The sequence below is a fragment of the Lontra canadensis genome, unplaced genomic scaffold (genome assembly GCF_010015895.1).
Source record: "Lontra canadensis isolate GAN:19392208 unplaced genomic scaffold, GSC_riverotter_1.0 scaffold294, whole genome shotgun sequence".
In the NCBI taxonomy this organism is placed as follows: domain Eukaryota; kingdom Metazoa; phylum Chordata; class Mammalia; order Carnivora; family Mustelidae; genus Lontra; species Lontra canadensis.
In genome coordinates this window covers 58,113-83,288 of record NW_022631288.1, presented here as the reverse complement: position 1 = coordinate 83,288, position 25,176 = coordinate 58,113, and the positions used below count along the sequence as shown (strand labels likewise).

At 44.1% G+C, this 25,176-nt stretch overlaps 1 pseudogene; it reads left to right on the top strand.

Annotated features, from left to right (window-relative positions):
- The first annotated feature begins 6,778 nt into the window (after positions 1 to 6,778).
- LOC116862669 lies at positions 6,779 to 24,975 on the top strand (annotated as a pseudogene).
- Positions 24,976 to 25,176: the final 201 nt, after the last annotated feature.

The window sequence follows — 25,176 nt, the reverse complement described above, 5'->3', positions numbered from 1 at the left end:
AAGTTTTTGTACTGTACTCACCCCTCTGCTTGACACGCCGAGAGGCGATCCCGCTGAGCGATGAAAGGAACCGAGGTGAATGACGTAGGCGTCGTGACGTAGTTTTGGCGTCTCCTGACGTCATGACGCTGCAGCGTCAGAAGGAGGAGAATCTGGTTATGGCCCGCGGTCTGCTGTGGGTAACTGAGACCCACCCGGAAAGTGAAAGCCGGAAGCCACGGACTACAGTACTCAGGCAGCCCCGGTTTCTGAGCATCACGGGCCTTATCCAGGGGAGGATTCCAAATGCACTGCGGGTCCAGCTTGCTGGATCGGGGAACCTGACACCCGGGATGGTAATTAGAGGATTTCCAAAAAATCGAGGAGAGCAACAAAGAATGAAGCCCTCATACCTCCAAGTTGGAAAAAGAGAGGTTATGCCGCATGAGTTGGCTTGAGGGAGCAGGGGAAATTGATGTGGGATGTGCCCTCCAAGCACGTGTTGAGAAAGGTTCACGGAGCTTTATTTCTTGGCTCTGAGTGGGGGTGGGGGAGTGGGGAGCAGTGGAAGGGGGGAGGTGGGCCCACAAGAAATGCTGAATGGCTTAGCTGTCTCAGGACATAATAACACAGGATCCACCCAGGCCAGGTGGATCCACCCAGGAACTCCAACTAGCAGTTCCTGGGAGCTTGTTAGATGCCGATTCTCCAGCCCGATCTTGAACCCAGTGAATCAGAAAAGTCTGAGGATAGGCTCCTGCAAACTATCTACCAAACCTTCCAGGTGATTCTTAGACATACACACTTTGAGAACCTCTGATCTCAGCCATTTATCCCGATTTCCTGGTTGGTAGCACAGTGACTATCCATCTGAGTTGCACAGAAGTAGTCCGGTGCCAAGTCTCCAGCTCAGAGCAATTAAATCAGAATCTCTGGGATTGGACTCAGGCACCAGCTTTTTTAAGACTCCTCCAGTAATTTCAGTGTGCAGCCAAGCTTGAGATCCACTGATTTGGAGCAAGAATTTTGAATGAAGCAGTAAGTCATTCATACCATTTGTGAGAACGTGATAGTGTGTGAGAGTAACAATCAATTCAGAGTGCTAGTAGTCACCCCATTTCCTTTGCTCGGAGGTTTTGTGTTTGTTTTTCCCACCATGACTTCCTCAACTGTCCACTGCAGTTTCCCTCTCCCCAAGAGAAGTTCTGAGTACACTTGATCCTCCTACCCATTCACCCACCTCTACTACCATCCAATTGTTAACGTCCCTGAATTCATGGACTGGTGTTAAGGAAGTGTTAAAGAAGATCCAGGAGGAGGCTCTATTTATTATCTTGGAATCCACTGTGAATTTCTAAATTAAAGACAATTGTGTTTCCATTGTATATGTGTCTCTTCTGTCGGATTTCGTCTATAGTGCGTATTATGTTGATGCATTTTATTCAGCTTTCAGTTCACATCAGCACCAAAGCAAGCTAATAAAACCCTATGTGATTATGTTTTGTTTGGCCTTATGAAACACCCAAGTGTTTCACCTGCTGGAAGACTTAACATTCAAGACAATTGGTGGTCCTCACCACGGTTTCCTTACCTGGGGGGAGGGCGGGTAGGAAAGGAGAATCAGTTATTTCCCCCAGTATTCTGTAGACTGGACTGCAAGACAGTTGGTGAATAATAGCCTCAGGGCCAACATCTTCAGGTTCTAATAAAAATAGTATGTTTAAAGATGGGCAAAAGGGGGGCACCTTGCTGGCTCAGTCCATTAAGTGTCTGCCTTCAGCTCAGGTGGTGATCTCTGGGTCCTGGGATCGAGCCCCACTTTGGGTTCCCTGTTCAGCAGGGAGCTTGCTTCTCCCTCTGTCCCTCACCCCTTTCTCACTCTTTCTCTCTCTCTCTCAAATAAATAAAATCTTAAAAAAAAAATAAGGATGGGGCAATAGGATAGTATATCTAAGATGACATCATAAAGGCTAGGCTTACAGTTTCAGCTTCAGATAAATTACTTGGAAGTTTTAGAAATCTTCCAAGAAGCTCAATTTAGAAATGTGTATAGTTTGTAGAGTTAACAATTTTTAGTCTGCCAATAAAAATCAAATGTTCCCTCCCAGAGGATTTTCTAGGGTACCAACTTCCCACAAAGTCTCCAGGAGTTCTGAAACCCCCTAAATTCTATTTAAGGAGAAATGGATAGTGAATATACTTGCTCATATTTCTCTGCACATGTTAGAATAACCAATCACCCTGCTGTCTCTGAAACTTTCCCACCTGAGCACTGAAAGTCCTGTGTCCACTGTCCATTTTGAGCAAACTGGGACAGTTGGTCACCCTACATAGTACCTCGAGATGCTTGTTTACCATCTTTCTCTTTATAAATCCTCCCCTCTGTCTGACTCAATCACTGCTTCATCTCAAACCGTCAGCACTGTGCCCAGAAAACACACGCACGCACGCACGCACGCACGCGCCAAACTCCTGCAATTCCTTCTTCATAATGCTAATGCAAATACATTCTTTCCTTTTTCTTGAACTTCTACTTCACATTTTTCCCAAGGCCATCACCACCCTATCTCTCCACAGGGGTGATTCCAAAAACATCTTGTTCTTTTTAATCAAACTGCCAGAACAAATGTAGGGAGGAAAGGAAAGTGATTCCTGTGTTTCTGAGCTGAAACTAGATGAAAGAGTCTATCATAAAAGTTAAAGAGTGCCTTTTGATTCAATGAAATAAATCTTTATTGCTTATCCCTGAAGTGCCAGATACTGTGCTACACTGTCTTGGCAGTAAAACAAGTCCGCAATATCAAGCTACTACATGAGACAAATGTGTCCCCTTAGCTCAATAAGACTCACTGACATCCTCGATGTCCTTGTTCCTTGATTTTCCACTGGAGTGGGCACACACGGCTTTGGTTTTTGCCATCCCTTATCTCGGGCTGCTCGTAGCAATGGACTGAATCCACTGCCATTTTGTTCTTTCTAATCTCGGTGCTGCTCCAGAATTATTATAATAAATCCAATTAATTTCTCATAGCGATTCCAAATTCTGTCCACCCTAAAGCCCTTTCATGCATCCATCATGCAGTGCAGGCCTTTGTCATCTGTCCTGCTGAGATCAGCACCATTTGGTGGACTTTCAGCGAGCGTTTGCTTTCCTCTATTAAATTTTCCCAGACTCATCATGGTCATTTTCCCTCACCCTGTGGCTTTATGTAAGGAAACTTGTTTTCTCCTCTCTGAGGCTCCTCCTTTAGCCTCTATCACTTCTTCTTTAGCTTGCTTCTTCAATCATTACCCATTTGATGTATTTTTTCCTGCCCTTTGACTTCTCTTCAACATGCAGATGTGCTTGTATCACAAAGACTCTTAGGAAAATTAAAAAAAAGGGGGGGGGGGATCTGATTCCACCCAAACTATGGAATTCCCAAAACTTTCCTGCTTTTCACTAACTTCCTCTGTCCCCACCCCCCCCCCCCCCACCCCAACCCTCACCTTTCTCATGGATTGCTCATTGCCTCAACCCCATGCAGCCTAGGATTAGCTCCTGCTACACTGAAATTTTCTCTCAGGGCAGACGTATCAACAAACAACTTATAAAATGGGATGCCTCTTCTGGGCTCTCACCCAGCCTAGCCTCTTGGCCTCATTTGAGAGTGTTGTTAATGTTGACCTCTCTCACGTTCTAGATCCTGACTCTCCTCATCCTTCTCTCTCCCTGGGCACATCACTCTTGTTGCCTGTTTTTCTTCCATGCCTCCTGCCTCTTCCCAGCCTCAGTCTTGACCTCATTTGGTGCCATGGGCTGCAGCTCCAGCTCCCTCCTCTTGCCTCCCATCTGCCTCCCCTTCTCTGAACTCTCCCCTTCACTTTCTATGCGTGTTTCCAAACACCTAAAAGGCAGTTCCACATGGAAAAATCCCAAGATCCCAAGATCCTCAAACTCAGTATGCCAGAAATTAAGTTCATTACCATCATGTCTAGAACCTGTCTCCCAGGCTTTTCCGTCTTTGTCCCGGCATCCACTCTACTAACTCAGACTCCTGCCTTATTCTTTACTTTCTCTATTCCTAACTTCTAGGCATTTGGCAAATAACATCATGTTGCTTTTATTGTTGGAATTTCTCATTACAAATGGCAGAATGGCAACTCAGATTAAGCAAGAACAGGGGAACTACCTGAGACCATAGAAAGGAGAGTTTCACGTGAATGCTACCAGACTTCTTTCTTCACCTCTCAACTGAGCTTCTGTTTGCATATGCTCCATTCATTCGGGCTCCTTCGTGGGAAGAGGGGCCATGGTCACCAGCAGCTCTGAAGGCACACCCTGTTAACAAGAACAGGAAGAGACTCTTTATATGTGCCAGGCACATCGCTTCTCGGCCTTTTGGCTAAGATCAAGTGTATATGTGCCAGGCACCATTGCTAGGCACTTCAGAGTCCTCAAGGGAAGAAGAAAGAGAAAAACTAGTCTCCACTTCAAATTTAGAAAATCCATAGACAAAGTCTAAAGTGGGCCAGTGTAGGTCATGTCCTCACCGCTGGAGCGATCACTGGGTCAAAGATCATGAAGCAGAGTAACTTGTCAGATGTGAACACTGCCTACCTGTGAGCTTGGTGATTCACATAGGAAGGGTGCCATGAATGACAGCAGGTAGAAAACATGCAGGGTTCGATTTGCAGATAAGAAACTGAAAAGCAGAAACTCAACAGTGCTTAATGAAGGTCCACAGGACTTAGCATTACCTTATGAAAATTAAGGGGCAACAAGGAACAGTACCTGAATAGACTCTCCATCCACCAAGAAGGAAAAAACCCATACAGAAGAGAACCAAGACTTTCCTCAGAACACAGTTTTGGGAATACACTAAAACACAAATAAATGGGTCACCAAATCCCCAAATTTTATGCCAATGGTTCCTAGCCTCCACAAGTAGAGAATATCTTTTAAAATTAAAAATATTTTCAGGGTGCCTAGGTGGCACAGTCGTTAAGCATCTGCCTTCATTTCAGGTCATGATCCTAGGGTCCTGGGATTGAGCCCTGCATTGGGCTCTCTGCTCAGGGAGCTCCCCTGCTTATATTCCCTTTCTCGCTGTGTCTCTCTCTGTCAAATAAATAAATAAAATCTTTCAAACATAAGAATAAAAAATTAAAAAATTAAATTAAAAATCTTTCAAACGTATACATCATAGTGGTTATAATGATAAAATGCACAGTGATGTGACAAGATGGCACACTTTTGAACCACATTACTGTTCAGCCTATAGGTGATAGGCCATCTTCTGCACAGAGTTCAAGGGCCCATGGAGGTCTGCAGTATGAGCTTTTCTTTCTCATAGAATTTTGGAAGGATTTCTGCCTGGAAAACTTTGGGAGATGATACTGAAATTGCCCACTGAAGCCATAAAAAAACCTTAATAATGCACCCATGAGATGCCTGTTTTTAAGCAATTTAAATTACCAGTGTCCCTTTTTTTTTTAATTTTTATTTTTTTATTTGACAGTCAGAGTTCACAAGTAGGCAGAGAGGCAGGCAGAGAGAGAGAGAGAGAGGAGGAAGCAGGCTTCCCGCTGAGCAGAGAGCCCGATGTGGGGCTTGATCCCAGGACCCTGGAATCATGACCTGAGCTGAAGGGAGAGGCTTTAACCCACTGAGCCACTCAGGTGCCCACCAATGTCCCTTTTTAAGGTAAATAGTTGGCAATTTTGCTCACAGGTTAGCGAACGACACGGTCATCGTCTGAGACTCCATAATGCTGCCTACAGAGGCTCGTGTTTATGGTCATGTTTGGTGTCCTCTATTTTTCACCTGTTTCTGCATCTATAGTTCCTCTGATTATTGACGTCTCATTCATCAGAAGATTTGTAACCATAATGAAGCCTAAATGGAGCACATATGAATATGAATTCCATGATATGTAAATTAAGCCTCCAGTTATAACATTTAGGGGAGGTATTTCTCCCAGGAGTGAACGTTGCCACATGACGGGTGTGTTCTGAGAGGCTGTTTTCCTCTTCCATGGTCTAAGATTTAAGATGTACCTGGAAACATTCTGTGGGAGGGGGTTACCCCACATCATTGTTGTGAAAAGCATTATTCTACGCCGTGCTCAGTTGGATTTAAGCATGAATGAAAACAAATGTTCAAGAAGCTTGTTTCCATGCTAAGCTATTTCATCTGTTATCTTTTCCTTTTGCCCTCAAATGGGACCAAAAGAGCTTCCAAAATGGAATGCAGCCTTGTGTGAAGTCAAATTAATCTCTTATTTATAATTTATCATGGAATAATTGTCCTGAGTATTATTAGGCTGCAAAGCTATTCTATTTATGTTGTAAAAATATTTTTAAAGGAAAAGGAAAAGCCATCTGAAGTTTGATGTTAAAAAGAGAAAGCTATACATTGTGTTCTGCATTTGAAATTCCACACACCGTCGATAATCCGGATTTTTCCTATAAAGAAAGACATGCATCCCTTTGCCTGATTTCTCCACTTCAGAGTTCACTTTTACTGTCCCCAGGTCTCCTTGTTCAATCAAATGTGTAGGAAGTCTGAAGCTTTCTAAGAAGTGCCCTGCCCTAGCCAGGATCAAAGGGAATGCTTCTAGAATGGGACATCAGCACTAGGGGTCCCTTGGTTCACTTTTTTCACTCCACATTTTTTTTTTTATCAACAGCAGTGAATACCTTTCAGAAACAAAGCCACCTGCCATCAAATACAAACAAAGCAATGCTGACCCTTTGTGTGCCTGGGTATGTGTGTGTGTGGTGGGCGTGTGTGTGCTGCCGTGTGGGAGGCACTTACATGGCAGACCTCTCTTCGGGGTTCTGCAAAATGTTCATGGAGCTGGAATTCACCTCCCTGGAGGGCGTGAAGCTCCAAATGGCCATGTTAGGGAGTGACCACTCGGTCGCCTCTTCATACAAAGGGTCAGACATCCTGCCTGAAGTCACTCATGCGGAGATGTATCTAGCTTAGCTGTGTGACCCCAGGCCTGGAGGATCAGAAGACCCTTGCCTTTCTTAGCTGTCAAAATAAGGGCATGAGACAGTATCCCTGGGAGCCTCAGTTTTCCTCTGGGTGGAAGGAGAAGTTTGGGCTAAATCTGGGGTCTCCACATTGGCCGCATGGTAGACTCGCTTGATTTTCTTCTTCTCATAGTGATGCAAGGGTCTGACTCCAGACCAGTCAAATTAAACCTCAGGGGGTGGAAATTGGACTTGGGTATCCCCTCCTCGCCGAAGCTTCCAGGCTCGGTGCAGCCTGGGTGCAGGACTGTGGGGTGAGGGGAGCTCCAGGATCTGTCCAGTGTCAGCACTGCCCGGCTTGCTGCTCATCTCAGCGCCCCCCCACCACCCCCACGCCCCAGTGTCAGCTGGTGCACCCTGCCCAGCCCACCCTTCCATGTGCAGAAGTCAGTAAGTCCACAGTTCCAACAGGATCTGCTGAAACAGTCAATGCAATTAACCAGAATACACAAACGAAAGAGGGAGGAGTCTGATGGGGGGGAGTGGACAATCTATTGTTTAAAGCGAATCATCATGGCTCCTCAGAAAACAGGCCAGCAGCAAAGCCCCCTCTTGCTTCTCTCAGAAGCTGCACAGGCGAGCTCATTTGCCTGTTCCTACCCAGCTCCAACTTCCGTTTTGCCGCTCAGCTCTGTGCTGCAGAGATAAACTAATTTAATCAAGAGCAAGCGCTGCATTTTGATCTTGCAATCATGTCACATAATTCCATTTCCAGGGCAGCACCACACCTCCCTCTGCCCTGTACTCTTGTCTCTTGGAGCCTCCTACCCCCTCACCCCACCCCCCCAGCCCCCGCCCCTTATTCCTTCTTAACCTATCCATCCCTGAGTCCCACCATCCCCGGACCTACCCCACTGCCATGAGCCCCCAAGCCCCTTGGCCAGGTTTTCCTCTATACTGTCCCACTTCCCCCACTCCTTCCCACTCCCTTCTTTCCAGCCAGTATTGCTGGGCCACCGGTGGCTGTGAGGATGTGAAAATCTGAGACACAGGCATGAATAATGAATTGGGAGAGCCAGACTGAAGTCGATCAGAACTGAGAACAGTATTTCAGAGATACAGCCAAATGACTTAGCAAGAGCTGGTATCAAGTTACCCCAACCCCCAGAAGCCCCAGACATACTGTTAGTTACGAGAACGCAGTTCTGAGTAGGTGAGGCTCTGCAATCATCCAAAAGCAGGTTAAAGCTCCATACTCTGCTTTGAGGCTAAAAAGCTGGGAGTTCTAGAACGTGCCAAGATGCTTGCCCCACCTACTGCACCGGCCAGCCAGTGCAATGACCGGCTAGATGGCTAGCTTGCTCATTCCAAGATCATCACTGTCCCACTGGGCAGGGCACAGCTGAGCAGGGATGGTTAGAGCAGACAGAACTCTGCATAGCAGCCAGGCTATTCCCAGCCAGGGAGCTGGGAGGTTGGTGAATCTAGATTGTGAGTTTGCCGGGGGCGGGGGCGGTGGGGAACAGGTTAGACGTCTGGAAGCTGAGGAGAGTGGTCTGCTGCTCCTCTTAGTCCTTAGAAGCCAGCTTAAGTCCCTGCTGTCAGCTCAGATGTGCCTGATCCCTTTCAGTCAGAATAGGATTCCCATTTAGTTGGAAACCTCCTTGGGACCTCCTTTTACAAGCAAGACTTGGTGGATGAGTCTGCGAAGCCCGTGGTCCAACCTGGGGACATGCTCGAGCTGGTGAGCAAGAGGCCCACAGGGCCATCCCAAGTGGCATTCTTGCTGTCCCTCATATCCCCACCCACCTATCCCCCAAATGCAGCCAGACATGTCAAATATGAACCTGGCAATCCCACTCTGTTGCCAGAAATCCATCAGTAGCCTGTCAACTCCAGAACAGAGGCTATATTCCTAGTCAGAGCATTCAAGGCATCTATGACTTGGCCCAAGCTCCCATCTCTAACTCCACCTTTCCAATCGTGACTTGACCTGACAGCTCAGAGAAGCTACCTGCTTTGTTCTCTGTGTTCTCTCTGCTGTTCCTCTCCTGCATGCCTTTGCGTAGGTCGTGTCATCTGCAGAAACTTCTGTCCCACTCACTCTGTCTGCTGGATGAACACCAATTTATCCTCCAAGACCCAGCTTAAGAGCTTTCTTTTTTCCCCCGAGAGCCCTGAAATTGCATGAACTTTCTTTCTCTTGGACTCCCATTGTACCCATTGCCCACTTGACATTGAAGGACCTCTTTGGGAGACTAGACTGGACCCTAGGGCAGGGACCTTGTCCCATTCACCCAGGAATGTTCCTAACATCCAATACAATGCCTGGAATACAGTAGACATTAATAGTTGGCTAGAGAGTCCTGACTGGAAAAGAGTCGGAATGTAGGTAATAGTGTTCCAACCCAACAGGCACGGATATTCCCTAGTTCCTGCCTCGCACAGAGGTACAGAGGTCTCAGCTGCCCTCCTCTTCCTCATGATGGAGAGCTCCAAAGCACACATATGACAATCCCCTCCTCCCCAGCCTCACGGGCTACAACCGTGATCTCATGCTGTCAGCTGCTCCCAAGTTCCCAGGCTCTGCTCATCTTTGTGGGGCTCTCACAGGCAGTGGAGACATGCTCTGGTGACTCACACGTTGCCGGTGGTGAGTTAAATCTTCCCAGCCAAAACCGACTTCATTTTCCCAACGTCTGAGTCATGGAGGAAACAGGTAGAGCAGGTATGAATCTCTGCAAATCTGAATGGACCAAAAAAAAAAAAAGTGTCTTGATTTTTTTATAATTCTATTTAATTTCTATTTCAAGTCTCATTTCCCCCCCCCCTTAGGGTGGCAGAGTCCATTTTCTGTCCTCTCCCTTTTCCCCAGGGTAGCATCACAAGTACCGGGAGGGACTGAGTAACCGGGAGGAAGTAGCTGGTCTACGTTCTCGGTGTCATCTGTTCATTCTGGTTCCTACTGGGAAGCCCCATCTCCTCTAACATGACCACCACCCATGTGCTTACTGAGGTGGCCTCATTGGCATCCTCCATGCTGCTCTTGGGAGCCAAAAAGCCATGTTGGGGCCAGGATGGGGCCTGGGACTCTGAAGGCTGACTGAGACCACATCTGCCAAATCACACTAGAGAGTCATGGCCACTTCCCGGGAACCTTAAAGAGATAGGACACGGGTTCACTCTAGATTCTAGAGTCTAGTAGATTCTATGAATTTACGTGTGAAGGTTTTTTTGTTGGTTGGTTGGTTTTTGTTTTTGTTTATTTGGTTTCAGGTTCCAAGCATCTCTAATATTTGACATGGGGACCAGGGTTCATGGTCTCCCTCCTCGGACACCCACCAGCTCTCTGCTTTCATGACTCCCCTGGTCTAATTGGTTCTCCTCCCCACCTGTGACACCCTTTCATAACCAGTGTGTATGTGGGGGTGAAGGGGGGGCGCCTTCCTACTTCTCATCTGCCTATCTACCTCTGCCCTGTTTCTGTTTCCTCACAGTCTGTTCTTTTGAAATTCATAGCCCATGGAGACATTTTTCCCTTTGATCTTTCCTGTTATATCCCTTCCCTGGACCAATGATTGCCTGCTACAGTCTAATTATGGAATGGAGAGAAGGGGTAAGGTACAAGAGGGAACTGGCGGGGAAAGTATTGTTAAGAACATTAGCAAATGCAGAAGTAGGGGTGCTGGGTGGCTCAGTCAGTTAAGGGTCTGACTTTTGATTTCAGCTCGGGTCATGATCTCAGGGTTGTGAACAAGCCCTGTGATGGGCTCTTCATGCTGTTGGGAGTATGCTGGAGATTCTCTCTCTCCCTCTCCCTCTATCTCTCCCCCTGCCTGAGCTCTCACTCTCTCTCAAATAAATTAAAATAATAATAATAATAATAATAATATTAGCAAACAGGAATGTAGCATTTACAATGAATCAGGCACTGTTCTAAGGACTTTACATACCTTAGTTCATTAAATCACAGCAATGAGGCAGACACTATTTCAATTCCCATTTTACAGATGAGGAAATCGAGGCGAAGTAGTGCCAGATCGTCAGAGCTGGGGTTTGAACCTGGGCCTCAGGCTCCGAGTTTGTGCCCTGAACCGCTACGATGAAAGGCTTTCACAAATCAGTGCTCCGCCACACATGTCTTCCTCAGCATAGAGCTGCCTTCCCTGAAGATGTGTAGGAGAAAAAAAGTTTTAAAACATTATGATAGAGCCTTCTCTCTCTACTCAAAGTGCTTAGGCTGGGATTTAACAAATTTTGATTTTCAGGAGAAATCTATCAGTCATCCAAGTGAATGTCAAAAAAAAAAAAAAAAGCCTAAAATTCTTTTAAAAATAAAATCTCCCAATAGCAACGATGCCACTGCCTTCGTCTGCCAGGAACATTTTGTCTTGCCCTTCAGCAGTGGGGTCAGAAAGGGCTTGACCTCTGAAAGGGTGTTCCAGTTCCTTCTATTTCACTCTGCGTGTCTTTGACCATTCCATCTAAGAACTAACACCCTTTGGAATGAAAAGTCACCCAAGAAAAAGCACTGGTAGGCTTCTAATTCCTCTAGGACAAACATTCTTCACATTTAGGGGGGTCACAGACATGTTTGCAAGTAAGAACTGCCTCCCCAGGAAAACCAAATGCACATATAATTTATCAGAAGACTGTAGGGAGGGACTCCTGGGTGGCTCAGTTGGTTCAGTGTCTGCCTTTGGCTCGGGTCATGATCTTAATGTCCTGGGATCAAGCCCTGCATCCGGCTCCCTGCTCAGTGGGGCGTCTGCTTCTCCTTCTCCTTCTGCCGCTCCCCCTACTCTCTTTCTCAAATTAATTAATTAAAAAAAAAATTTCCCTTCCCTGTAGGGAAATTACTGAATCCTGGACTGTGTGTGAATTCTTCCTGGAAGTGAAATTGCTTTACTCATTTTGGTACATTGAACACCTAGCAGAGAATAAAATAATTGAGTTAGGCTCATCCTGCTCCCACCCAGCCCCCGTACCCATAATGTCTCTCTGTGGTACCATAAGAGACAGAGAATCTTCCCCTCCCTTTAATACACCCCAGATTCTCTGCAAATGTGGGTGCTCATGAGGACTTTGTTCTTTGGGCACTGCGTGCCTCTGCGTTTGCTTCTGAGAGAAAAGCCCTGACCATTTGTAGGAGCTGATCAGAAGCTGCCATTCTGATTTCTGGACAACTTGGAGGCTACACATAAAACTCTACATGCTGGGGCACCTGGGTGGCTCAGTGGGTTAAAGCCTTTGCCTTTGGCTCAGGTTGTGATCCCAGGGTCCTGAGATCAAGCCCCGCATTGGGCTCTCTGCTCAGCAGGCTTCCCCCCCCCCCCCCCTTCTGCCTGCCTCTCTACCTAGTTGTGATCTCTGTCTGTCAAATAAATAAATAAATAAATAAAATCTTTACATGCCTCATGGGGCCAGTTAGGGAAGGACCCAGGCTCTTGGCCTCTTCATAAGCCCATAGAGGACTCCTTCCCAGCCCCTGACTGCAGGGTAGCCAATCTCCTGACTGGTTTTTCCCTTTTCAGAAGGGACTTCAACACATCAAGTTTTTAAAATACTGTCCCCCCAAAAAATAGTTAATGGGCTTTCCAGGACCTCAAGAGTATCATGGAGGTACAGTTAGCTTTGTTTCTCAATCCTCTAATCAAGCAACAGAAAGAATGTTTGCATCAAGACCAAACATTATTGGGAACACATAGATGGTTCAGGATAAACTCTGTGAGCAGCGCAGAGCCCACTGCCAGATATCATTGTACCCTACAAATACGAACATTTACATGATTATCGTTTGTGGTTAGTTGGAAACACGCCACCAGGGTGATTATTAAGAATAAGTTGGGTACACAAAGCAGACAACTAAAAGATATTGGGACATAAAAATTTCATTTTCTTCTTCTCATTTCCCATTTCCTTTCCTCTAGTGGTGGGGTGTCAGGGGGTTCCCTTTTCATTGCTTCTTATCAACCTTCCCTATTTGTTTGATGATTTTTTTTCTTGTGACCTATTCCTGCTATCAAGTTTTAATATCTTAACTGTGTTCATGAATGCTTACACCATGAAAAAGGCCATCTTTGTTTCTCTGAGCCTTTGCGAAACACACCCATCTGTAACTGTTCTAGACATGTTCCTTGTTATAAGTATGTTTATGATTATATAAAACACATGCAAGTAAAACTGTACCAGTACATTCCACGTATTATGAGACACCACAAAATAAATTATAGAAGGATGAGATGAAATAATTATAAATAGAGCACTAACATTTTACTCTCTTTCCTGACAAATGGTCCATTTCCCTTTGGGGAACAGACATAACGTATCAAAACAATTAAACGTAGTCCTCCCAAACTCATATGTAACAACCCTAACCCACAGTGTAGCTATATTTGGAGATGGAGTCTCTAAGGAAGAAATTCAGGCTAAATTAAGGTGGTGATCTGATCCAAATGGATTATATAGGTCCAGTGTCCTTACAAGAAGAAAAACAAGAGAAATCATGTTTTCTCTCTCTCAGTGTCTCTCTCTGTGTGTTTATATGTATGTGTGCTCCCACTGAGGAAACACCATACGAACACAAGCAAGATGGTAGCCATCTGCAAGCCAGAAGAGAGTACTCACCAGAAACCAGCCCTGTCAGGCCTTGATCTGGGACTTCCAGCCTCCAGGGCTATGAGAAAATAAATTTGTATTGTTTAAGCCGCCCAGTCTGTGGTATTGTGATACGGCGGCCTCAGCTGACTAAGACACTCTCAGAACACTCTCCAAATTATTCCTGTACCCTGAACTCTATAAACACACACACAGAGTCTTTCAACATAAAGTTAATACTTTCTTCAAAGCTGGTCACAAAATTGTATTAGGTAACAAATTTCAGTAGCGTCAGGAATACTTGGTGGTAGGAGAAACTCAGACAACGTCCCCCTCACGTGGGCAAGTAAGAAACACAGGGCCAGTGTAGCCCAGCTACGCAGCAGGCCTATAGACCTTTCCTTTTCCTTAGCTAGGTACCGGCTTCCCCAGTGGACTGTATCGTAACTGCCCCCATGATTGTGGTTTTAGGATGTGCCTCAGAGAGGCAAGAATTGAAGTGTCTATGGGAAGTAATTAGAAACTGAAGTTCAGCACTTGAGAATTTTATAGACCTCTGTTTCTTGACATAATTGTGAAGAGAGAGCATAATCTACTTTCCCACTGAAAACAACAAAGATAGGTGCTATTTTTGTTTATTTATTTTTTTAAAGATAAACCGCTTTCGAAATGCATGCAAGAGTAAGTTAGAAAGGAAAGAAAATCAATGGAAGGTAAAAGTTAATTAAAAGGAGAAATATATAGAGGTAACTAAACACTGAATCTGGCTTTTGCTCTGAGGTAATGTATTAAACCCTGATTACTTTGAACTCCTGTTTTTAAACACTCTGCAATGTGTAAGACATGAGACAAATCCTTGAGGTCACTGAAGGCAAAAATCTGAAAGGAAAACTTATAAGCAATCTAGGAATGTCAGACAAATCGGAAAGCACAGAAAACACTGCTTAAAAGTACTTGTTTCTTTCAGCCTTGAAGCTGGGTTGAAGGAAAAAAATGTTTCTCCTGAGAGTTCATAAGTAGAATCCAGTTTTCATGGGCATTTTCTGCTCAAATTCACAGTACTTCAAATCTACAATTGATTTTAAAGTAGCCCTTAGTTGGGAATGCCCTATTGGTACCAGGTAGAAGAAAATGCATATTCTTTTTGAAGGAACTTACCTTCAACCAAGGCTTCGAAAAGTATTACAGGTAAAATTCTAGGGAACATAAGTCCCCATAGTCAATATCACAAGAAACACATAAATGAAAGGCATGAATGACAGATTATAAAATCAGTCAAGAAGATTTGGAAGACTCCAAAAGAATGACTAAAAAAAAAAAAAAAGAGCGCAATTGAAAGTCAAGCCCATTATTCATAGTAGACACAGTTTAAGACTAATTTAGTGAAATGGAAAATAGTGTAGCAGAAATTACCCAGAATGCAGCACAGAAAGAAATGAGGTAGAAAAAATTTAAAAGTCATTAAGAACCTTATAATATAGAATGAGTTGTAGAATCATAAAGCCACAGTTGGAATTTTGGAGGGACGTAATAAAGAAAATGGAGAAGAGGTAATATTTAAATTGAAAATGGCTCATAATTCTCTGTTACTGTTGACAGATCACAACACTCATACTAAAAAGATGTGTATATACAGTGGGATATTACTCAGCCATAAAAAAGAATGAGATCTTTCCATTTGCAACAACATGAATGATCTTAGAGGATATTATACAAAGTGAAGTAAGTCAGTCAGAAAAAGACAAATGCCATATGATCTCACATATGTGGAATTTAAGAAACAGAACAAAGCAAAGAAATAAAAGAGAAACAAACAAAAAACAGTGTCTTAAATACAGAGAACAAACTGGTCATTGCCAGAGATGAAGGGAGGGGGTGACTAGATAAAAGGGATCAAGAGTGCACTTATCTTGATGAGTCATGTACACAGTTGTTGAATCATTATATTGTACACCTGAAACACCTATAACACTGGATGTAAATTATACTTCAATTTTTAAAAAGTTAAAAAACATTTAAAAAGAAAGACATTTTCAAAGAAAGTTAAGTTTTTAAAAATTTACAACTGTACCCATCATAACCAAACTGCAGAAGGGAAGCAATGAGATTGTCTTAGAGCAGCCAGAAGGAAAAGATGGCCAAAGAAGAGTTCTCCAACAGCTATACTGCCAGCTGACTTCTTACCAGAAGTAATCAGAAGTAAAATCAGAAGTTGGTGGAATAATATTTTCAATATGCCGAGAAAAAGTGAACTCAGAAAACTAAAGTTTTCTATCTATACCCTATCACTCAAATATGAGGCTGAAATAAAGATATTTTAAGACAAATCAACACTAATAGAGTTTCCAAGAAATAGACCTTTGCTACAACTTATAAATAGGCATTTCATATAGAAAGAAACTAATCCTCAACAAAAGGTCTGGGATGAAAGAAAAAAATGGTAGAGAAGTTAGTAAAATTGTCTGTATATGTAAACTTATAATGTGAGAAACAATAATAATAATATACCCTTTCAGAGTTAAAAAAGACAATTAAAATACAACAATGATATAGAAGTAAGGAGGAGGTGATTGGAGTTGAAGTGTTTATAGACTGGATAGTTTGTGAAAATGGTAAAAATGCTGATTTTAGACTTCAAGTACTTTCACTTAAAAAATTCCCAAGGTAACTATTAAAGGAAGACAATGCACATATTTAATTCTCCTTCTAGGAATTTACAAGAATACCAACATATTGGAAACATTATAAATGGTTATCAATAGAGAATTGGTTAAAACAATTATGGATAGTAAAATACTATGAATTCAGTTCAGATAATTGGGCGCTATGCAGCCATTTAAAAAATGCAGTAGCTATGTATGTATTTCTTTAAACTAATCTCCAAGGTAAAATAAAAAAATGGTGTGTGTCATGTATACTATTTATTTATTTTTTTTAAAGAAGGGACTGAAAATATGTGCATACATTATGCTTTTCACAGGGTAGCTCTGAAAGAGACACGAAATTCACAACAGTAATTGCCTCTGGGTTAGCTTTAAAATTTTCTAGTGCATATACATTCAAAAGCAAGATTTCTTTTAAAGACTTATAAAAGCAGAAGAAAAACTATATACAAAATCAAATACCCAGAGAAGAATACATGCACAGGGGATAGCAAACACACACACACACACGGGACCCGAGGCAAAATGTGCATCTTTAAACTGTGTACCTCACCTTTGTGGGAGCAAAACATCTAAAATAGCCCTCTGACTTTCCCTTTTCTCTATATAATAACAGAGCTCTAATCCTTGCATTTGCTACAGAGTGTAGTATGAGCATTTGTTTCCTCTTACATCCTGTTTGATTGTACGCTTCTTGAAGACCTGACCCAAGTATATTATTTCCTTTGTAGTTCTTTTTTTTTTAAGATTTTATTTATTTATTTGACACAGAGAGAGAGAGAGAGAGATCACAAGTAGGCAGAGAGGCAGGCAGAGAGAGAGAGAGGGAAGCAGGCTCCCGGCTGAGCAGAGAGCCCGATGTGGGGCTGGATCCCAGGACTCTGAGATCATGACCTGAGCCGAAGGCAGAGGCTTAACCTCCTGAGCCACCCAGGCGCCCCTCCTTTGTAGTTCTTAAAATATTTTTAGTATAAGCTTTGTATATAGTAGGTGCTTAATAAATCAATATGTGAGATACTATGTATTGTATTTTATGGGTTTGAAGTTTTTATGCTACCCAGTTGGCCTAATCATGTGAGTGAGTTTTTATAACATATGAAACTCATTGGAAGGTTAGATGAATTTTGGATGGTTTTAAAATTTGGAAGTCCACTAGTTTCTTTCACCATCTAGATTGCTTGCTAAATTTGACACAGTAGGGAAGACTTACTTCAGGCATTTAGGAAAGCAAAAACCACGATACAAAATAGTCTTGCAAGCAGCCATATTAACACATTCTTAATGTCTTCATTCTGTGTGACCTAAAAACCAACATGTGGGATGCTTTCCATTATCACGTTTGTACATGGCACCTTCTGAAACTCTTGTCTGAAATGAGGACCTCTAGTCTACAGCCGTACCACCCTGAACACGCCAGATCTTGTCTGAAATGAGGAACTCTTGAACCGAAAGCCAGATTTGAGGCCTGGAGGGGGCAGGTATAGTCCTGGGTGTGCAATGGAGGGTAAAGCATTAATCTCAGCTACTCAAGCTAACACTCACTCAGGAACCCCTGAGTTGTACAGATCTGTTGCTAGAGGTACAGAGCGGTGTCCTTGCAGTAGACAAAGGAAGTGGCTTTCTCTGTCCTGAAGTAGGGTTTGGTTTGGGTTTTGGTTTTGGTCATGGAAGAGCTTCTTCAAATGAAAGCATGGAGGAGATTCCACTGTATAAAATAGATGAATTCAAAATGGGGGTGGGGACAGCCCAGAACCCCAACTTCCAAATCCTAGATCTATGGAACCTGAATCAGTGGTGTTCCTCAAGCTCTTTTTAGTGTGTGTGAGAATCAGCTGGGAGTGGATAGAACAGGGGCTGATCAGAACATCTGGGTGGGTCTGAGACTCTAAATCTTAACAAGCACCCCGGGGGGTGTGGGGGCTGTGCCTGCCCCTCCTCCTCACAGTCATGCCTCACAGCGACGATGCTCAGCAGAACCCAGTGTGAAAATTAGCCTGCAAGAGGATCCAAAATGAGTCTTACTCTCCGACTTACTCATGAAGCGATTGCAGTGAGAGATTCTCCAGCCCTTCGGTTGATTTTCCCATAATTTCCTAAGCTCCCCCACACCTGACTCAGCAACTACATTTTATCAGCCTGCTAAAAGGAAGTGTAAGAACTTGTTTAATTTAAGGCAGACATAGAGCTCTAAAAAAGACTAACATTCCACCGAATACCCATTTCCCAAATTATCTCAAGAGAAGGAAGGAGAGTAAAGTCTTGATCCTATGGAACTGTTTAGGACAGCAGCTGAAACCCTAAGAATAGCTGAATCCTGTTCCGAGCCCCGTCAGGGAATTCCTTCCCAACATTTGACATCAGTGGATCGGCATGAATGCACAGCTGCCTGGCGACACAAATGTGCCACACAGTCCTGAGACAAAGGGTCTTAGATTCTAGAAACAGCGGTCGGCGGAGACCCTGCACCAGACTGGCTACTTTCTTGTCTACGAAAATGGACATTGGCAAAACCTGTATGTCCAAAACAGGGGACTTGGGAGGGGCAGGAAGTACATTTCGGTTTCCATTTTGGAAATAGTAAGGCATCACCCCTGATGCCCGCCCTGCCTCTCTGCTTAGACAGTAGACGAACTACAGAGCGGGAGCCAGCGTGTGTGTGTGCGTGTGTGTGTGTGTGTGTTTAATCTAGATTCTATCACAGTGTTTTTTGGCTTTTTATTTTTAATGGTGCTTGGTAATTCCAGGTGATTCTGCCTGGGCAGGAAAAAGCCTGGGGGTGCTAGTTTAGATTCGAAAGACCCATTTTCCTTCAGAAGAAATCACGAGCATGCTTACATAGGTCAACAGAAGTTGCAGGATCTCATTTTACAAACATAACACCTGGGACTAAGTTTGGCCCCAAACACCACCACCACCACCAACAACAACAACAACAAAAATCCACCCCAACTATGGCGAATTACAACTGGTATTTCTCTAAGACTTGAACTTCTCAGAGATCCTGAGCACCCATGTAAAGAGATACTGTATGACTTGCTCTTTTCTCATAAGGATTGTGAAAAATTTATTCTGAAGTCTGCAAAGCCTTTCAATTCTTAATGGAAGCATCTGGGTAAGAAAGATGATTATCAAGTATTCATCTAATTTTTAAGAGAGATTACTAGAACTTTAAAATTAAAATGAGGGGCACTTGGGTGGCTCAGTGGGTTAAAGCCTCTTCCTTCAGCTCAGGTCCTGATATCAGGGTTCTGGGATTGAGTCCCGCATCGGGCTCTCTGCTCAGCGGGGGGCTTGCTTCCCTTCCTTTCTCTCTGCCTGCCTCTCTGCCTACTTGTGATCTGTCTGTCGAATAAATAAATAAAATCTTTAAAAAAAAATTAAAATGAGGGGAGCCTGGGTGGCTCAGTTGTTTAAGCATCTGACTTCCACTCAGTTCCTGATCTCAGGGTCCTGGGATTGAGCCCGAGTCTAGGATTCCAGGTCCGCACTCGGCAAGGAGTCTGCTTCTCTCTCTCCTTTTCCCTTTGCCCCTACCCCTTGCTCTTTCTCTTTCTCTAGCTCTCAAATAGATAAATAAATCTTTTCTAAAATAGTATTAAAATGAACATTAACCTTCAAAATGATTGCGCTAGAAGACTGGAGCTGTATTTCAATGAAGCTGCCATTTCTCAAAATATTTCTGGACTCCTATTTTGTGAATTGCCTTTAAAGTCAGAATAGGAGCCACACAAGAAACACAGTCCTAGTACAATATCTTTTAACCGTTCTAAATATATACATCTTTCGAAATGTGAAAAAAAGACCATCAACTATTCTGTATCCTAATGCCCATATCATCGACATATCACCCAAGAAGTTGAAATTTAAAGTTGAAATTTATTTTTTGTTGTTTATGGAATGAAATCAGGATCTTTTTTCCTATTTCCCATCTGTGAAGACATTTTCAAAATACATCACCAACACGCCATCCCCAGAATGTTTTTTAACAGATTTTTTTTCTAAGATTTTTATTTATTTATTTGACAGAGAGATAGAGAGATCACAAGTAGGCAGAGAGAGGGGGGAAGCAGGTTCCCCGCCGAGCAGAGAGCCCGATGTGGGACTCAACCCTAGGACCCTGAGATCATGACTTGAGCCCAAGGCAGAGGCTTAAGCCACTGACCCACCCAGGCGCTCCATCATCCCCAGAATTTTTATTTCCCACTGAGAATCACTGCCATATTTTAGTAAAAGCTTATTTCTAATAAAAACTCAGCTTCATGATTCCTGTTACTCAACAGCTTGCCTCTGAATGAGACCTTTTTCAAAAATCAAATCCGTTTTGAATGGAGAGAGCTTGCCACCCCAGACTTTGAGGGCAGTTTCCGATGGATTCTTACACACTTTTCACACTGATACTCAGAAAAGGACCTCATCTGTTCGTGTGCTCAAAATCTATTAGGTTAAGAAATTAATTAATAGTTATTATTGATTGGTTATAGTTTTTAAGCATAGAGATTGTTTTATGTTACAGGTTATTAAAGATGAAAAGCTGCATTGTAGAGAGACAGGCTGATCACTGGTTTATTTGACATACAGAATATTAACCGAGAACCTTGAAAACCAGGCATTGAGAGAGACATCGGTGTATGTAGAACATGAATCCATAAGCAAGAGCTAAATGTTCTTAAAGAAACAAGTGTGTGTGTATATGTTTTGAGCAGTGAGAAGGGGTTGAGTCAGGCAAAAAGATAGATTCAAACTTACCTCGAAGACATTTTTGAAGCTGACCACTTCCCAATAAACAACAAGAAGAATGTGATCGAAGAGAGAAGTTTGTAAACTACTTCTGCCTTGAATGCGGCTTGGATATTTGCTTTTATTTACTAAAAGTCCATGCCCTGTCAAAGTCGTGTTTAAAATATTTGAAGTTTGAAAGGCATGGGTAATTACGGGATACAACTTTTTAGTGAAAGGAAAATCATTTGCGATATTCACTTATGGAGGAGGAACCTACCACAGCCGTCCGTCTTTGCCTAAGAGAACTGGATCAGGGTGTGATGACACCCACGATGATGGTGGTGGTTGTAGTGGTTCAATTTTTGTTAGTGGGAGTGATCCTTTATCTCTTTCTCATACCTTTCTTCCAACTGGGCCCACTGAAGCAAACAATGTGATCTCTGGAAGCTTCCTGTTACCTCAGAAGCAAACACACAGATAATGAGTTGCTTATATTTTGAGAGGGTAGAAGAAAATGAGCCAAAATGAGAGACCACGTATCTAGTGAGAAGTAATACTGTTTGTCCATAGGGAAGCTGGGAGCAGGTCTTGACTTCCAGATACAGCGCTCTAGTCAGATAAACTCAATGTGACGTTCAGTGGTGACTTTAGGCTGTTTTTGCTCTGGTAAAGGACACAAAAGTGTTCATTCTGAGGAGCTACTGTGTGGGTTTCTCACAAAATATATGTTTTATCAACACTAGCATTGATACGAATATCCAGTAGTTAAACAGATAAAACAGGGGACAACACAGTATTTGGTTCAAATCCCAGCTCTCCCACCCTCATGTAGCGTGAAGTTAAATGAGTTAATAACCACTGTGGGCCTCTATAAACCATTTTTACTCATATCACATATGACACTAAATGTGGGTTTTCCACACCAAGCAATTCCCCAACTTTCCAGATACCAAGTGAGTGTCCTACCATGCAATTCAATTCTGACCCTAGCTATCCAGACGTAGCGTCAAACCCCACAGATTAAGGGTTCCGACCCACAAATCTTCCCTTTGTTTTAGATACAAGCACAGGTCGTGGTGGTCTCCCAAACTTCTAAGTGATTGGCTATAAACTGGGGATTTCCACCACCCCCTCCTTGGGTTCTGTAATTTGCCAGAGTGGCTCATAGAACTTAGGAAGGCGCATTACCTGCCATGACTGGTTTGTGATAGAGACTACAAGTCAGGAATAGCCAAACTGAAGAGATGCAGCAGGCAAGATATGGGTAAGAGGCCTGGAGTTTCCATGCCTTTTCAAATTCATTTCCCTCCCAGCACCTTGAAGTGTTTGCCAACCAGGAGGCTCTCTAACCATCCCCCACCCCCCAGACATGTTTCAGGATCCCTTTTTTTTTTTTTTTTTTTTTATTTGTTTAAGACAGAAGAGAGCATGAACAGGACAGGGGGCAGAAGCAGGCTCCCTGCTGAATAAGGAGCCCGAAGAGGGGTTTGATCCCAGGACCCTGGGATCATGACCTGAGCCAAAGGCAGCCTCTTAACTGACTGAGCCACCCAGGCACTTTCTAGTTTCAGGAACTTTATGGAGGTTTCATTACATAGGCATGATTGATTAAGGCATAGCCCCTGGTGATTACCTCCATCTCCAGCCTCTCCCTCACTCCTCCTGAAGTCAGGGAGTGCGGAGGGAAGTTCCAAGCTTCTGATCATGTCTTGGTCTTTTTGGTGATCTGCCCCCCTCCTGGAGCTATCTGGGTTCCCTAACCACCAGTCATCTCATGAGCATGCAAAACACATTCCTGTCACTCCAGAGATCCCAACAGCTTAAAACTCTTTGTGTCAGGACAGGAGTCAGGGACCAAGACCAAATGTTGTAACAAAAGATGCCCTCATCACCCCTCTCGCTCAGGAAATTACAAGAGTTTTAGAATTCCGTGCCAGGAACTGAGGACAAAGACCAAATACGTATTTCTCAGTATATCACAGCCTCAGTTTCTCCAGCTGTGAGTAGGATTATGATTAATACCTCACCCAGTAGTTAAGAGGATTCAACCTGTCACTTGTTAGCAAACACCTGGGACGGACAGAGTTTCCCTTTGGAACAATTACCTTATTTTTCCCTGTTCAACAAAGACACAGTAACCACTCCCTTGGTGTCGATCTCTGAGCTGGGCACTCCGAGGGACACGGAAAAAGGAACAGACAGGTTGCAGGCCACCAAACACCCCAACAGAGCTGCGTGGGTCCCTTAAGGGGATAATTCTTTGCCACCGTAGGAACTTAGTTGGTGGAGTGGCTGGACATTTATTGTGAAAGTGTGTCAAGTAGTAGAGTGTCTCAAATGTCAATGATTAGCTTACTTCCACTCCGAGTTTAGAGACCCACTTCATGTATTTGTTTAGAGATCAAAGCCTGTGATACCAAAAAAGGAAATGGAACATAGTTCTCCTTGGGTAGCTAAATCCAGAGTGCTGGGCAGAGCTAACGTCTGCTTAGTATTTCTAAATGAGTTGTTGTGCATATCTTAGGTTAAATAAAATAAAGCAAAATAAAAAAAGAAAGAAACCTCTCCCAGTACACTGGCAGAAACGTATTATTCAAATGAGATCAAATATTTTTAAAGCGCTGTATGAACAGTACGGTACTCTATAAATGTTTGGCAAGCTTCCACCTACACATTTTATTACCTTTGTTACTGTAGCATGAGTTATCTTCGAAGGTTTTAAGATTGTAAGAACATAAGTCCTCCAGCTGCACGAGGGATGTTTGAGAGAGAACAGTGACTGTGCGTGCCCATGAACACACATTGCGAGGCGCTCTGCGGAGAAAGGGGATGCGTGGTTCCTACAGGCTGCCCTCATCTTCAAATATTTAAAATGTTGTTCTATTTTAAATGCTGGTTTTTTCAAATTAAGTATGGATGAGCAATAGTGTACCTTCCGTGGCAGAAATTTTGCAGAAAAGTGTTGGGAAGCTGATGAAAATGAAGTGTGACCTCTGTGTCCCTGGCATCCCAAACTATGACCTTGAACCGAAGACAGGTTACTATCTTTGCACTCCCAAGATGTTCATGCACGAACCCCTCTGGTTTTAGTTACTTGAATGCAGTCCCCACTCCCGAACACGCGCATACATCCCTGTCCCATGCCTCTCAGCTGGTGTGAAGCTTTTCAAGGTGCCAAAATGTATGTTCTCAGGAGCAAGATTTTGGTTTTGTTTATTTCCTGTTCCTTGGCCTACGGTCTTTACTGCTGCTGCCCCTTGTAAGAGTACAGCCCTGACAGAGTCTGACACTGGTCCCCAGACAGCCGGTTAGCCCACTGCCTGCCTGTATGTCCCCAGAGCCACGGAGGGAGCCCCTGTGATCCAGAAGGCCAAGCTGGCAGAGCAGGCAAAGGCTATGGGGACATGTCAGCCTTTGTGAAGGGCGCCATGGAAAAGGCAAGGAGCTACCGTGTGAAGACTGAAACCTTCTCTCAGTGGCCTGCGACGATGTGGTGGGAGGCCAGAGCACTGCCTGGAGGGGCCTGCTCAGTGCTGAGCAGAAAAGCAAGGAGGAGGGCTAGGAAGGGAAGGGTCCGGGGAGAAGGTAGGGACTGGGAGAAGGTGTGTGACGATGCAGTGGGCCCGCTGGACACCACCTCTTCGAAGGTACCAGTGACGCTAAAAGCTGGGTCTTCCACCTGAAACTGAAGGGTGACTACACCACTACCTTGCTAAGGTAGGACCGAAAGCGTATCATCGACCCTGCCCTGTCAGCCTGCCAGGAGGCCATAGACGTCAGCAAGGAAATGGCTGCCCGCCAACCCCACCTGCCTGGGCCTGACCTCAAGGAGCTTTATGGTCTTCTCCTATGAGATCCCCAACAGCCCAGAGGAGGCTATCTCACTGGCCAAGACCACCTCGGACGAGGCCATGGCTGACCTGCACACCCTCACCAAGGACTCCTACAAAGACGGCACCTTCATCACGCAGGGACTGCAAGACAACCTGGTGCTGGGAACAGCTGACAACACCAGGGGAGAGAGGGTGAGGCTCCCGAGGAGCCCCAGAACTGAGCCACTCCTGCCCATTGCTCTGCCCCAACTCTCCACAGAGAGGATTAGTATGGGGTTGGAGACCTCACCACTGCTGTCTGTACCCCGTTCCTGAGACGCCCCCCTCCTATGAACCAGGTCACTGCTCACCCCCTTGACCCTCTTCTGTCCCTATTGCCTCTTGGTCTGAGGAACTAAGGAGAGTCCCAACTTTGTGGCTGA